Source organism: Canis lupus, chromosome 29 (genome assembly GCF_011100685.1).
Source record: "Canis lupus familiaris isolate Mischka breed German Shepherd chromosome 29, alternate assembly UU_Cfam_GSD_1.0, whole genome shotgun sequence".
In the NCBI taxonomy this organism is placed as follows: domain Eukaryota; kingdom Metazoa; phylum Chordata; class Mammalia; order Carnivora; family Canidae; genus Canis; species Canis lupus.
Window position 1 is genome coordinate 20,190,448 of NC_049250.1, and position 13,723 is coordinate 20,204,170.

The 13,723-nt window shown below is 40.4% G+C and overlaps 1 protein-coding gene across 2 annotated transcripts in view; it reads left to right on the forward strand.

Annotated features, from left to right (window-relative positions):
* The first annotated feature begins 1,396 nt into the window (after positions 1 to 1,396).
* Positions 1,397 to 13,723, forward strand: part of XKR9 (XK related 9) — an 85,253-nt gene continuing 72,926 nt past the window's right edge. The window contains exons 1-3 of one of the 2 annotated variants that reach the window (XM_038579491.1): positions 1,397 to 1,537; positions 3,893 to 4,077; positions 5,902 to 6,032. The gene's annotated coding sequence lies outside the window, so the exon portion shown is untranslated. The remainder of the gene's footprint in view (positions 1,538 to 3,892; positions 4,078 to 5,901; positions 6,033 to 13,723) is intronic. The other variant, XM_038579492.1, reaches the window with a different exon arrangement.

Below are 13,723 nucleotides of genomic sequence, written 5' to 3' on the forward strand. Positions count from 1 at the left end.
TCTGACATAAATGAAGAGGAGTCAGAGTTTAGTAGCTGATTGCCACAGGGGGATAGTGGGTGGTATATTTGGAGGGCATGGGCTTCCAAAAGAGCTGGCATTTTTCAGCAAGGGAGGAAAACTGTCATCAACCATAAGGCTCATGAAAAACACCCACTCCACCCCTGGGCTCTGTGGTATGTAAGGAGTGGGAGGGAAGAAACAGCCACCTCTTGACAAGGCATGAAGGAAAGCAGGTTTCAGTTTTCAGTTAGAGCTGTAGCCAGGTTTCTTAGTATGAAGGTGAAGAAGATATTCAGTAAGTGGTAGAAGGTGTGGAGGATTTGGCAGATGACACAGCTGGGGCCCTAGGGGGTAAAGTAGAAGGGTTGAGAGGCCAGGAGGGTGGCTTTTAGTTGAAATCATTAAAGGGATGAATAGAGTCATTTGGGGAAGAGAAGTTGGAGACAGTGGATGACACTGGAGGTTTGCTTCTAGAGGGTACCAAGGTAGAAAATGTTCTAATTCATAGTGGAATTATCCTGATGATCTTTTAAGGAGAAGCAGGGAATCTCTTCTAATTTTAACTTCCTTTTTAGGATTGATAAGAAGGGGTGACTGCCATTGAATCCTCTCAGGGTGGGTCATGGTAGTGGGGAAAGTGGTCTTACCAAGGTCCTTGGGGCTCTGGAGGCTTCTTTTAAACACACTGGGTGCTCAGGTATGTCCCACCCTGGAGGCCATCGTGTGTTCAGCACAGTGCTGATTGCAGTACTGCATGGTGTACAGTAACCACATTCTGGATAAGTGACTTTTTGGCAAATGTAGCTTTGGCCCTCAAATCTTGGGGTACTCAGGATATGTTCAATGATTTAGAAAAGGACAAAAGGCAGATTATAAAATCTTTGGCACAGGGTTACTCTAGTTAGAAATATGAAAGAAACAGAAAGAGTATCTTTGCCCTAGAAGGGGTTATCTCTAGTTGGCCATCTAAGACCTATATGAGGATGAAAAACTTGTGAGATGATGTGAGAGTAAAATGCAAGAAGGTGCCTGATAAAAGTGAGAACGAAAATGGGACTGTGATATTTCAACCTCTCCTAGATGCCAAAAGGATGAAGAGTGAGGAGCTATTTGTTGCATGCGCACCGCATGCCTACCACATCCTACCGGTATTTTGCTTTCACACAGGTTGTAGCATTTAGTCTTCACAAAAACCTTATGAAATAGGTGTTACAATTATAATTTAAAAATGGGGAAACTGAGGCTGAGAGAGGTTAAGTAATTTGCCCCAAATCACAAGGCTAGTAATTTGTTTGCTAAACTCATTTTTTTTTTTTTTTTTTTTTTTTAGAGATTTGTTTGCGAGAGAGAGAGAGAGAGCCTGTGCACAAGCAGTGTGGAGGGGCAGAGGGACCAGTAGATGCAGACTTCCTGCTGAGCCGGGAGCCCGATGCAAGACTCAGTCCCAGAGCTCTGGGATCATGATCTGATCTGAAGGCAGATGCTTAACCGACTGAGCCACCCAGGTGCCCTGCTAAACTCATTCTTATTTCATGTAAGTACTCCTCCAGGAGCTTCACTTCCCAGGAAGATGCTCAACTTCTAGAGAGCAATGAGTATCAACCTAATCCATTCCAGGGGATAATTCTGTCCTGATAGAAACACAGCACATTTCTTTTTTTGAAAGCAGGTCATTGATCTGTTTACATGCCATTGTTACATCATTTACAGTAAGTTTTTAAAATATAAAATTCCATTCATATTGTACGGAAGAAATTATTTATTTATATATTTTTAAAGATTTTATTTATTCATGAGAGACAGAGAGAGAGAGAGAGGCAGAGACAAGGCACAGGCTCCATACAGGGAGCCCAACGTGGGACTGGATCCCCAGTCTCCAGGATCATGCCCTGGGCCGAAGGCGGTGCTAAACCGATGAGCCACCCAGGCTGCCTTATTTTTTTTTCTTAAAAGATTTTATTTATTTATTCATGAGAGACACACAGAGAGAGGCAGAAACATAGGCAAAGGAGAAAGCAGGCTCCATGCAGGAAGCCCGATGTGGGACTCGATCCCAGGACTCCGGGATCATGCCCTGAATCAAAGGCAGACTCTCAACCGCTGAGCCACCGAGGCATCCCAAGAAATTATATTTCTATGAGGAAGCAAATTCACTCCATTAATAGTTGGAGATTATGTAATTTCCTTGAGTATAAATTTTACTGCTCTGGAAACTGTAAGCCAAATTTATAATGCAGTGTTGCTGCTAGTAGGAAAGCCTGGCAAGAGACGACACATCCACCTGGAGGATATGGCCATTGAGGGAGAGCTGGCTGGTAATGGTTATGAAAGTCTGTGACCCACCTAGACTATTCCTGTGTGCCACCAGGGCTAGAACTGTGATCTTCTGACTCTAGAAGCTTGAGGGACTCAGCGTAGACTTTCTCTCTTTTGTTATTTTTTTAATTTAAATTCAATTAACCAACATATAATACATCATTAGTTTCAGATGACTTTCTCTCCTTTAGCCTATAGCTTATTCCACTTTATTTAATCTTGCTTTATTTAACACATCAAGGGCCTGAATCAAAGCTTCTCTGGTAGAAGAGAGATCAGTTTCAGAGAGGGGTGCAAAGTGAAGATATGGAAATGAGAATGTAAATGCTTCCAATAAGTTTAACTTTGAAGAGGAAGAGAGAGCAGAATATGTAACTAAAGAGGAAAAAATGAGTCGATTAGGTTTTGTGTTTGCTTTTTTTTTTTAAGATTTTATTTATTTGAGAGAGAGAGAGAACACACGCACAAGCCCACAAGCCCAGGGAGGAGCAGAGGGACAGGGAGAAGCAGACTTCCCATTGAGCAGGGATCCCAATGCTGGGCTCCATTTTAAGACCCTGAGATCATGACCTGAGCCAAAGGCAGACACATAACTGTCTGAGCCACCCAGGTGCCCCTTGCATTTGCTTTTGAATGATGTGACAACTGCGCATGTTTAGATGACAAGAGGGAAGGATGAGAGGGAGAGGCTGAAGACACTGGAGAGATGGGAAGAGGTGGGAATGATGGACTGAGGTCTCTGTGGTTTGGGATCTACCAGAACATAAGTAGAGGATTACATTTACATAGAAGGGGACACCAGTTTTCACACTGAAAGGAAGGAGAGTAGAAGTCAGTAGAGACAAGGCAGTCATGGCCATGAATGGAGGTTCTCCCACACGGGTGATGAGATCAGGAGAGGAGCAAGGAAGACTGGGAGCCAGAATCCTTTTCTGGATGAATGAATGAATGAGGAGACTAATGGCAGTAAGGGTGGAGGGAAAGATGGCTGAAGGAGCAGGGGTTTCTCAGGAGTAGGGTGGCACTGTAATGGTTTGGAAAGGGAGGGGATTGTCAGCCGCACCTAAGAGAGCTGAAGGAAATTGGTAGTTTGAAGGGAGGGCTATGATAGAGTCATAGCAATTGGTGAAGGGAATGTTTGGTGTAACAGTTGAGGATGTAGGGGAGTTTGTTTGTAATGGAATGGATTATGTTAGTCATGATTTTCTCAGTTGCAAGTGACTGAAAAGAAGATATATTGGGCTAAAAGTTAACAGAGTGAAAAAAAAAAAAAGCTTCGGGAACTGGAGTGCATTGTGGATCTTAGAAACTAGAACCAGGGGCACCTGGATGACTCAGTAGTTGAGCATCTGCCTTTGGCTCAGGTTGTGATTCCAAGGTCCTGGGAGCGAATCCCACATCAGGCTCCATGCCGGGAGCCTTCTTCTCTTTCTGCCTGTGTCTCTGCCTCTCTCTGTGTGTCTTTCAGGAATAAATAAATAAAAATCTTAAAAAAAGAAAGATACTAGAACCAGGCATTTGACATCATAGGGACGCTCAGCATATCTCCTTTTTTTCCTGTCTTTTGTTTCAGCTTGCTTCATTCTTCCCTTACAAGGTAAATGGACTGTATTTACACGGCAGAGAACATGGCCACTTGGAAGTTCTGTCAGAATAATCCCAAAGAGATACCTAGACTCATCTGGCTTGGGAGCATGATCACTTCTGGGTCAATTTTTGGTCACTCATTTTGGTCACGGGCTTTTCCCTGTGGCGAGGGTGAGTTAATTAGTAGGTGTGGAAAAAGGGGTGTTGGACAAATAAGAATGAACCACCACAGGAACTCCAGGGAACATGGTGTATAAGTTCTAGGGGTAGAGGAACAGCAGGAAGTGGTTAGATCAGGGGAGAAAAATCCAGCAGCAGCATGAATATGAGTGAATGAGAGTAAGAGAGGATGGAGTGACTTGTGTTTGAGGCAATGGCTGAGGATTCTGGGGGTGTCTTTGGCAGACACAGAAGAGAGGGTCTTAGTTTGGAATTTGTTATGCTTTTAGGAGGGTCCTAGTTCTCAGGAACAGACAGGAAGATGGTAGTAGGTAAGCGGTTCCTGGGGAGAGTGTCACATGCAAATCATAGCAGCAGACTTGGGGGATTCTTCATAAAATAATTGGACAATTACATCTGCCAGGGAGGCTACCTAGTAGGTCACTCTCACTTGAGAATGAACTAATGAAAGCATCTTACTGTGCAAAATGCTTTCCTAAGGGGTCTCTAACATTAGAAGGCCTTCTGCTTCAGGGAATTTGTGACTAGTTGAACTGAGTTGATATCTTGTAGCCATCAAAAATGGTTGATGGCTTGGTGCCTAGTAGAATCAAGGTCCTGGGGTGGTAGCCAAGGATCCTTTGGACCTGTTTCCTTATTTTAATCAGCCTGTGTGCTCTAAGACAAAACTTACAGCACAGATGAGAACAACCAAAAAGTATGTAATTTGTTGCAGCTTCCCAGGTGCTGTTGATGTACATTAATTCTAACCTCATTTCAACCTAGAACCCAGTGTTCTTCCTACTTAAAATAAGGAAACAGAGGTTCAGCAAAATAGCTTAAGATTTTACAACCATTAGATTTTAATTCCCAAGATGAAGAATGTGTATTTTACTTTATAAAATATCATAATCTGGGATCCCTGGGTGGCGCTGCGGTTTAGCGCCTGCCTTTGGCCCAGGGCGCGATCCTGGAGACCCGGGATTGAATCCCACGTCGGGCTCCCGGTGCAAGGAGCCTGCTTCTCCCTCTGTCTGTGTCTCTGCCTCTCTCTCTCTCTCTGTGACTATCATAAATAAATAAAAATTAAAAAAAATCATAATCTTATGCAAGATTTTACTAGAGAATACATTGTTTTGTGGAGATTAATTGGTATAAATCAAAGTGAAATAATAAGTGAATATTCTGTTAACAATAACAACAAAATAATATAAACTAATATTTATTGGGTACCAACCACTGTGCTAAACACTATGGATAATTAATACTCATAACAACTAATTGAGTTAGGTACTGTTATCATTTGTTTTCTTTTTTTTTTTTTTTTTTTTTTTATTTATTTTTTTTATCATTTGTTTTCTATAGATGAAGAATTGATTGTACAAATACTATTTTTTTAAAGATTTTATTTATTCATGAGAGACACAGAGAGAGAGGCAGAGACACAGGCAGAGGGAGAAGCAGGTTCCATGCAGGGAGCCCCATGTGGGACTCTCTCCCAGGACTCCAGGATCACGCCCTGGGCCGAAGGCAGGCGCTAAACTGCTGAGCCACTCAGGGATCCCTGGACAAATACTATTTCTAAACCATTACCAGTATGACCATTACCATGATGAATAGAAACAAGAATAGGTTATATAGGGGGAAATCAGTTAGTAGTTTATTTTGGTTTGAGGCATAAGCACTGAGCATGGGGAAAGAGAAAGGGCTCTGTCCCTGAGACTGTGGCAAATGTTTAGTTTTGTCCCTGTGAAACAAGTCACTTTTATTCCCTAGGCAATTTTTCGCTCCTTCTGAGTATCACTCATAACCACTGGCATTTTCTTTGGTTTTCAGATTGCATCTACATCTTCAAATTACAGCACAAATACTGCTCTGCTAAGTGGAGTGAGAATTAATAGACCTGAGTGACCAAGGACTAATTCAGCTTGAGGTGTAGAAGAATGGTGATGCTATTTACCCAAAGGGTAAGTTGGGAGAGGATAGTAATCAGGAATGTGAAACTGTGGATTGCATTGAGTTTCTACACATTGATGTGTGGTCTTTGGGAGACAGCCAAATGAAGAGTTTCTGCAGTTAGCAAAGGATTTAGGCCTGGGGCTTTGGTGAATGATTCAAGCTCAAGCATACATCTGGAAATTGTTCAGCATGATAATAGTTAACACCACTAAAATGGATTAGATCTTTGAGGTGGTAAATAAAAGAAGAACAATGTTATTTAGTCTTGGGAGTACCCATAGCAATAGGCTGAAAGGGGATTGGGAGCTTAATTATGTATATGGCATTTAATAACAATGATTTTCAGAGTGTTTTTCAAACAGTAATTTCCTGTGAAGCCTCCATAAAACCTGGACTGAATGATGAAATTTTTAAATTCTATAATCCTAATAACTGATTTATTTTAGGCTTAAATGCTCTTGCAAGGAATGTGCTGGTCCAAAGGACAATGTTATTATAAACTATTTCCTCTGAAGTTGAAATTCATTAAAAAAATACTGAGACAAGTAATAAAATGGGAGAAAGAAAAGGAGAATAATTATATTAATGAACTGAATTCTGGGGTGCCTGGTGCCTCAGTTGGTTAAGCCTCTGACTCCTGATTTCAGCTCAGGTCATGATCTCAGAGTTGTGAGATAGAGCAAGTTGGGCTCTCACCAGGAGTCTTTATGGGATTCTCTCTCTCCCTCTGCCTCTTCTCCCTTCTTAAATAAATAAGTCTTTAAAAAAAAGGAACTGTGGGCAGCCTGGGTGGCTCAGCGGTTTAGCACTGCCTTCAGCCTAGGGTGTGATCCTGGAGACCCGGGTTGGAGTCCCACATTGGGCTCCCTGCATGGAGCCTGCTTCTCTCTCTGCCTGTGTCTCTGCCTCTTTCTCTCTTTCTCTCTCTCTCTCTCTCAAATAAATAAATAAATAAATAAATATTAAAAAAAAAAAGGAACCGTATTCCAAGAAAAATGGATTCAAGACTAGGTTCCAGGAAGTCAAGGGAAAAAGTGATCATGGTGAATTATCTATAGACATCATCCCATGCACAGTTTTTGAACATGGTCAATTATTAGTATCCCATGGATCCTCTCTCTCCTGGAGATTCTCATGAATGGGTCTTACATGGAATCTGGGAAGCTGTGTATGTTTAAAAATTTCCCCAGGTGATTTAGATGGTCAGCCAAATTGGACAAAAACTAGTCTAATAAAGGAAACATACCAGTTCACAGGAGAGAAAACCTTTTATCTAGTTCTGAAATCTGAAAGGGGTTTTGTTCCATGGATACCAAAGAACATTGACTAATAAAATAGACAATGTTCTCAATAGCATTAAAAAGACACCTGAGATTTTGTGTATATCTCATGCTAACCTTTGACAAATAAACACAAACAACACAATACTAATTAGAATTCTGTTGATGTAGGAAAAGAATGATCTGAGTTGAGAGAAAAAATTGTATTCCTTGGTCCTCTTTAGAAATTCTGATTCAGTAAATTTGAGTAGGGCCCAGAAATGTGCATTTGAAATATTCAAGTGTCCCAGTTGATAGGAACGCAAGTTGTCCAAGAGTACATTATGTGTTGAGAGGATGGATGGCTAATGGTGCTCCTGGGAGTTTCAGGTTTAGATATAAAATCTTGAGATGTACCATTTGTGACAGACATTTTTACATTTTTCTGAAAACTGATTTAGAGGAAGGAGTCTGGATTATTTTTTTCCACAAAATCTGCTGGGAAGACTTCTGTGGTACAAAACCAGAGAGCTTCTGTTAGTGAAAATTCTTCAGCCCTTGGGAAAATGTGAAAAGCATAGGTTGCCTCATTATGACTCAAGATTAGCTGTCAATCTCACTCTTAAAGGAGGAAATGGATACAGAATGGATTAAAATCTCATGGAATCATAGCAACAAACATGGGAACACTAATTGGTCTTTTGGTAGAGATGCACCTTCTTCCAACAGAAGTACCAAAGATATCATGGTATTAAGTATATTCATGCACAAAATAAGGTCATATACATGTTATAGCCTGCTTGTTGCAGCCTAACTTAGATTTGGAAGCCTCCAATTTGGAAAAATATTTTCTTCAGGAGAGTGCTTCTTTGGGGTCATGAGCCACCCCACAGCTCTTAAAAACACTAGCAAACATAAGTGAGAGGCTCTGTCATATGTTAGCTTTCCTGCAGATTTTGTCATGGGTAACTTAACTGACCATAGAGAAAGGGTTAGCTGAGGTCTCTGAGAGAGGCAGTCTTTTCCTTTTTACATTGGCTAGTTACTGAATCCAAAATTCAGTTTAGATCTCAATAGGAGAAACTCGAACTATGCTAGATCTTTAATTCTGTACTATATAATGACTGGAATACAAAGTTGGGATCTACCATACAGCTATAAATAGCACTCTGCTGGATTCGGGTGACCTCGGGTCTAGTTATCTTTAGATGGTTTTCATACTGCGGTGAGACTTTAAAGGCCACAGACAACCTCCTTTGACTCCAGTTCATCTTAATTCTCCAGGTTCTCCAGGATACTCAGTGCAGGATTTCCTCTTAGGGAAAACTTTATGTTTGAGATTTGTATCCACTAAGGAACATGAACTTGAAGATTCTTATTCTTCGGGCTAAGAGAACTGCAAATAAGCACGTATCTCTCATTGCTTCCAATGCCCGATCATTTTTGCAGGAGAAAATTCTGTGACAAAAGTGTTTGCTCCATTGGACTAAAAGAGTTGGAACTCACCCATTGCATAGTATCAGTATTTTGACATTAGTTTAAAAAAATGTTTAGTTTGGGATCCCTGGGTGGCGCAGCGGTTTGGCGCCTGCCTTTGGCCCAGGGCGCGATCCTGGAGACCCGGGATCGAATCCCACATCAGGCTCCCGGTGCATGGAGCCTGCTTCTCCCTCTGCCTGTGTCTCTGCCTCCCTCTCTCTCTCTGTGTGACTATCATAAATAAATAAAAATTAAAAAAAATGTTTAGTTTATATCAAACCATTTACTTAATTTAAATATTAAATAGTACTAACAGGAAAACCATCTCCCAATTTCTTTTTGTTTCTGAGATGCTTTTTCTGGCATTAGTAAAATGCTTATTTTTCTATTTTCTGATGAGTCAATTTTAGACTTTATTGACTTTTTGTTATCTGAGGTGATTTAGCATTCTCAATCCCCTGTTTCTTTTCCTCTTATTATTCTAGAACATAATTTCTAGTGTTTACATTATTGTCTATGAAAAATTGCAGTGACAGATACTATTCTCTAATCATTCCTTCCTAGCGTAGCTTTGGTTTTTTGGAATCCAATGATTGCCTCCTTTTCCCTCCACAGTATAGTTTTCTTCTAACTGATCATTATTTCAGTTGTTCACCTAGAGCTGTTGTATCACTACCAGTTTTTTCCTCCCAAAGGCTCAAACATCACAGATAACCAGTCAGTTCCCTTTTCCCCTCTGGAGAGCTCGCTCTGAGCCCCCACTTCCTCTTACTCCAATTGAGAGCAGGTTTTGGGCACACCTCTGTCTTAGAACTCACTTTTGACATTTTTCTATGTTGGATTAACTGTTTTAATTGTGTGTCTTTCTTTTTCTTGTTCTTCTGGAGTACCTTATCCGGCAGTTCCTTAGAAGTGCATGGCAGATATACTTTTTGAGACCTTGCGTTCACATGATTGGTTGGTTGGTTATAAACTTCTAGGACAAATAATTTACTCTCTCAGATTTTTATTTTTATCTATTTATTTTTTAAAAAGATTTTTTATTTATTCATAGGGACATAGAAAGAGAGAGGCAGGGACACAGGCAGAGGGAGAAGCAGGCTCCATGCAGGGAGCCTGACGTGGGACTCGATCCCAGGTCTCCAGGATCACGCCCTGGGCTGCAGGCGGCGCTAAACCACTGCGCCAACAGGGCTGCCCTCTCAGATTTTTTAAAAAAGATTTTATTTATTCATGAGAGATGCGCAGAGAGAGAGGCAGAGATATAGGCAAGGGAGAAGCAGGCTCCCTCTGGGGAGCCTAAGGCGAGACTCAATCTCAGGACTCCGGGATCATATCTTAAGCAGAAGGTAGACACTCAAACACTGAGCCACCCAGGTTTGCTGCTATTTTCAGTTTTTTTTTTTTCTGGAACCCCTATTACCTTCTGGTTTCCTCCCAAAGTCTTCTATGTTTCCCTTCTGTTTTCTATTTTTGTTTTGTTTTGTTTTCCAAAGACTTTCTCAACTTTGTTTCCCAAAATTTATCTTTATTTTGGTTATAATTTTCACTTCCTAAGGCTTTAGAGCTGTTTTTCATAGTATCCTATTCTGGTTTTATAAATTATAATACCTTATGTCACCTAAGAATCCTAGTAATTAAAATATTTTTTCTTACACTGACTTTTCTCCCTATTCTTATTTTTTTTCATTTCGATGAACTTTGGATTTGTTTATATTAAGAGATATTGATTGGAAACTATATATGTGTGGGTAGGTATATGGGAGGGTTTGTCAAATAGTAGGCTTCACGTAGGGAGATGCGGACGTTGTTGTAGAACTGACATAATATAAATGTATGTAAAGGTTTTTTTTTTGTTGTTGTCTGTATCATTCACTTTCTCTGGGGATGAAATTGCCAATCTCCTACCTAGCATTCGTCTACTTGGAAGCCACTGTTCTGGGAACAGGTAAGGAAGGAAAGGAGACTGGAAGTTTACTGTCCTTTCACTTAATTTTTTTCCTGCCTTTCGCTTCCAAGAATAGACTTTAGTTTCTTTTTTGGGGTAGCAGTTGCCTGGCTGTGTAGCACTCGGGTATGTTGCACATATAAGCTTTCAACAATCCCACTTTTAGAACAGAGCACTGCCCCCACCTTCTGTAGCACCTGGTGCTTCTAAGTCCTAACTTTTCAAGGGGTTGTTAGGGTGAATTGGCTTTCATCCCTCCTACAGCAATTTTAGGCTATAGTTTATCACTACCCTGGCTCTATCTGCAGTCTTCCAAAATTTGGTTAGAATCTGTGCAATCCCCTATTGTACTGTCTTCTCTATTTCTCTATTTTTTTTATATCTATAACTCTGTATACTTAGTATGTATTTTTTTTAATTGGGTCTTAGAAAGGAGTAGCAATAAACATGTGGTAAATCTGCCACAAATAGTACTAAATAGAATTACATTTTCAAAGAAAAATGCTTAATGTTTTTTGAAACTGCCTATAATGTTAATGGATTTTAATGTGGATTTGTTGAGGATTCAGGATTTTAGCATTTATGAGCAAGCTTTCAGGATAAAATGGTAATATGCAATAATCATACAATATTGTTGAGAATTTAGTGTTATATAATCCAATAATGGGTAAAATAAGCATAAACAGCACATAAAATAAGAGTCTTCATTTAATACTATTGACTTTTTTTTTTTTTTTGCTGCTGTAACACCTTTGTCCTAGTGATATTCTATCCTTGATCAAGCTTTCTTATAGTTTTGGTATCTTTCCAGATATATTTTCTGCATACATAAATAAATATACATATCTATCTCACATCTGTTCTCCATTTTAATTCCAAATGTTTCAGAAGCCCCAGCACCAAGGAGGCTGGAACTAAGACTTTCACAATCAATATTTTATTTTATTTATTTTATTTTATTTTATTTTATTTTATTATTTTATTTTATTTTATTTATTTTTTAAAAATATTTTATTTATTCATAGAGACAGAGGGAGAGAGGGGCAGAGACACAGGCAGAGGGAGAAGCAGGCTCCATACAGGAAGCCTGATGTGGAACTCGATCCCGGGTCTCCAGGATCATACCTGGCTGCAGGCGGCGCTAAACCGCTGTGCCACCAGGGCTGCCCACAATCAATATTTTAAATACTGAAATATTTTTCTATCAAAGCAAAGTCCCCCCCCCCCCCCCCCCCCCCCCCCCCCGGTGATTTTGGGAAAAGGACTGATTATGGTACATTTTCCTGCTCCAACAATTCCTGGAAGTTGGTAGCAAGTTTCATGCTGACCCACACTCTGGTCAGCACAGAGGGACCTGCAAGGGAAGGGACACTAATGTGTAGTATTGGCAGGATTAAGAAACACCTGCACTTGAGTCTTTTCTCATTTTCTTCAGGATTTTAGCTTCCCTGCTACTAGCCAACTTTACTGACTTTTTCTTGAAGTAACAATCTGCAAGTATGAAAACACTCCCAAATAACTTAAAAACACTCAAAAATATCTCACAGAAATATACAGAAAAGATTCAGTTTGCATAGAGTTGGTCCAGTCATTCTGTGAGCTACTGTAGTGAACTTTTATATACATTGGAAGGAAAGGAAAGCTATTCAGTAAGGAGTCAATATTGCTCCAGAATATTCTTGTGACTCTTTTTTATCGCAGAACAGACCTCATCCACTCTGGCCACAGGGGTAGGCATGTGACTAAAGCTGGGCCAAATATAGTACATCATGTTCTGTAGATCACAGAGACTGGCCTAAGGACTGGGTAATGAGCCAGTGTTAAGTCATTGAGTCCTTCCCCTAGGATTTTTCAAACGGAAGCTGAAAGAACCAGTTTTGCCTGCTGGTTATGGAGTGGTTAGTATCATGAGCCCAGAGCTGCCTGTAGCTGTGTCCCTTGCCAGGTAAAGAAGCCAGGGTCTCTGACCCACCAAAAAAAGAGAAATAGAAATGAGAGGTTTGGGGTTGTATTGTGAACTCTTGAGTGAACAGAAACTGTGCAAGCAGAAGCTCTGAGTAATCCAAAACTACTGGGTATACTGAATGGAGGGTAAAGTAATTGGCTGATATGATAGAAACAAAGAATGAAATCACCATAATGGTTGGGAACAAACTCTTGTTTTGAAAGAGGCAACAAAATACTACTAAAACTGCTCTGGACTGCTTACCTTTCTAATCCCTAAATTATGCATACTCCAGCCTGTGTGAAGCACGGCTGCATGACAGTCTATTGGTTCATGTGAAATTTCTCTGTTCCCTTATTTCTATGACCTCAACCCACATTATACTGTCTAGCTATATAACTTATTCCCCAACCATGTGACACTCTACCATATCTCTTGTTTATGTGCATATACTGTTTTTTTTTCTAACTGGAACAATTCTTCTCATGTCCTAAGCATCCCTAACTTCTTTACCTGGATATCACTTACTCATCTTTGGAGACTGAGATCAGGCTCCTCTAAGCCTTCTATAACCCCAGTCAAATTTAATGGTACTTCGTATTTTGACTGTGCATCTCCACAATTAGAATATAAGCTTCTTTTAGAGTAGAGATACTGTTTTGTTCCCTTTTGGGTCCCCAGTGCCTGATGCAGTACCCAGCACAAAGCAGATACTTAATGAATGCATTGTTTTTTGTTACAGGTCAGTTGCCTAGACTCGTTAAAAAAAACAGAAAATCTAAGGGCCTCCCATTATCATCCCTCCTCCAATAGACCCACTTGCAGTTGTGCCATGGTACTTTAAAAAGGCAACAATTACATGGCTTTGTGCAGATTTCTTCAGTTCAGAGTGCCCTCCTCATCCCTGTCCTCTAACTCCTTCCAAGAACAGAAGCAGGGCGACCAGAGTTACGGGCTATTGCAGTTGTCCATGCAAGAGAGGATGATGGCTTAAGGACTAAGAAGTATTGGTGGAGTAAACGATAGAGATAAATTCTAGAGTTGGAACAGTAAGTACTTGGTGAAGAA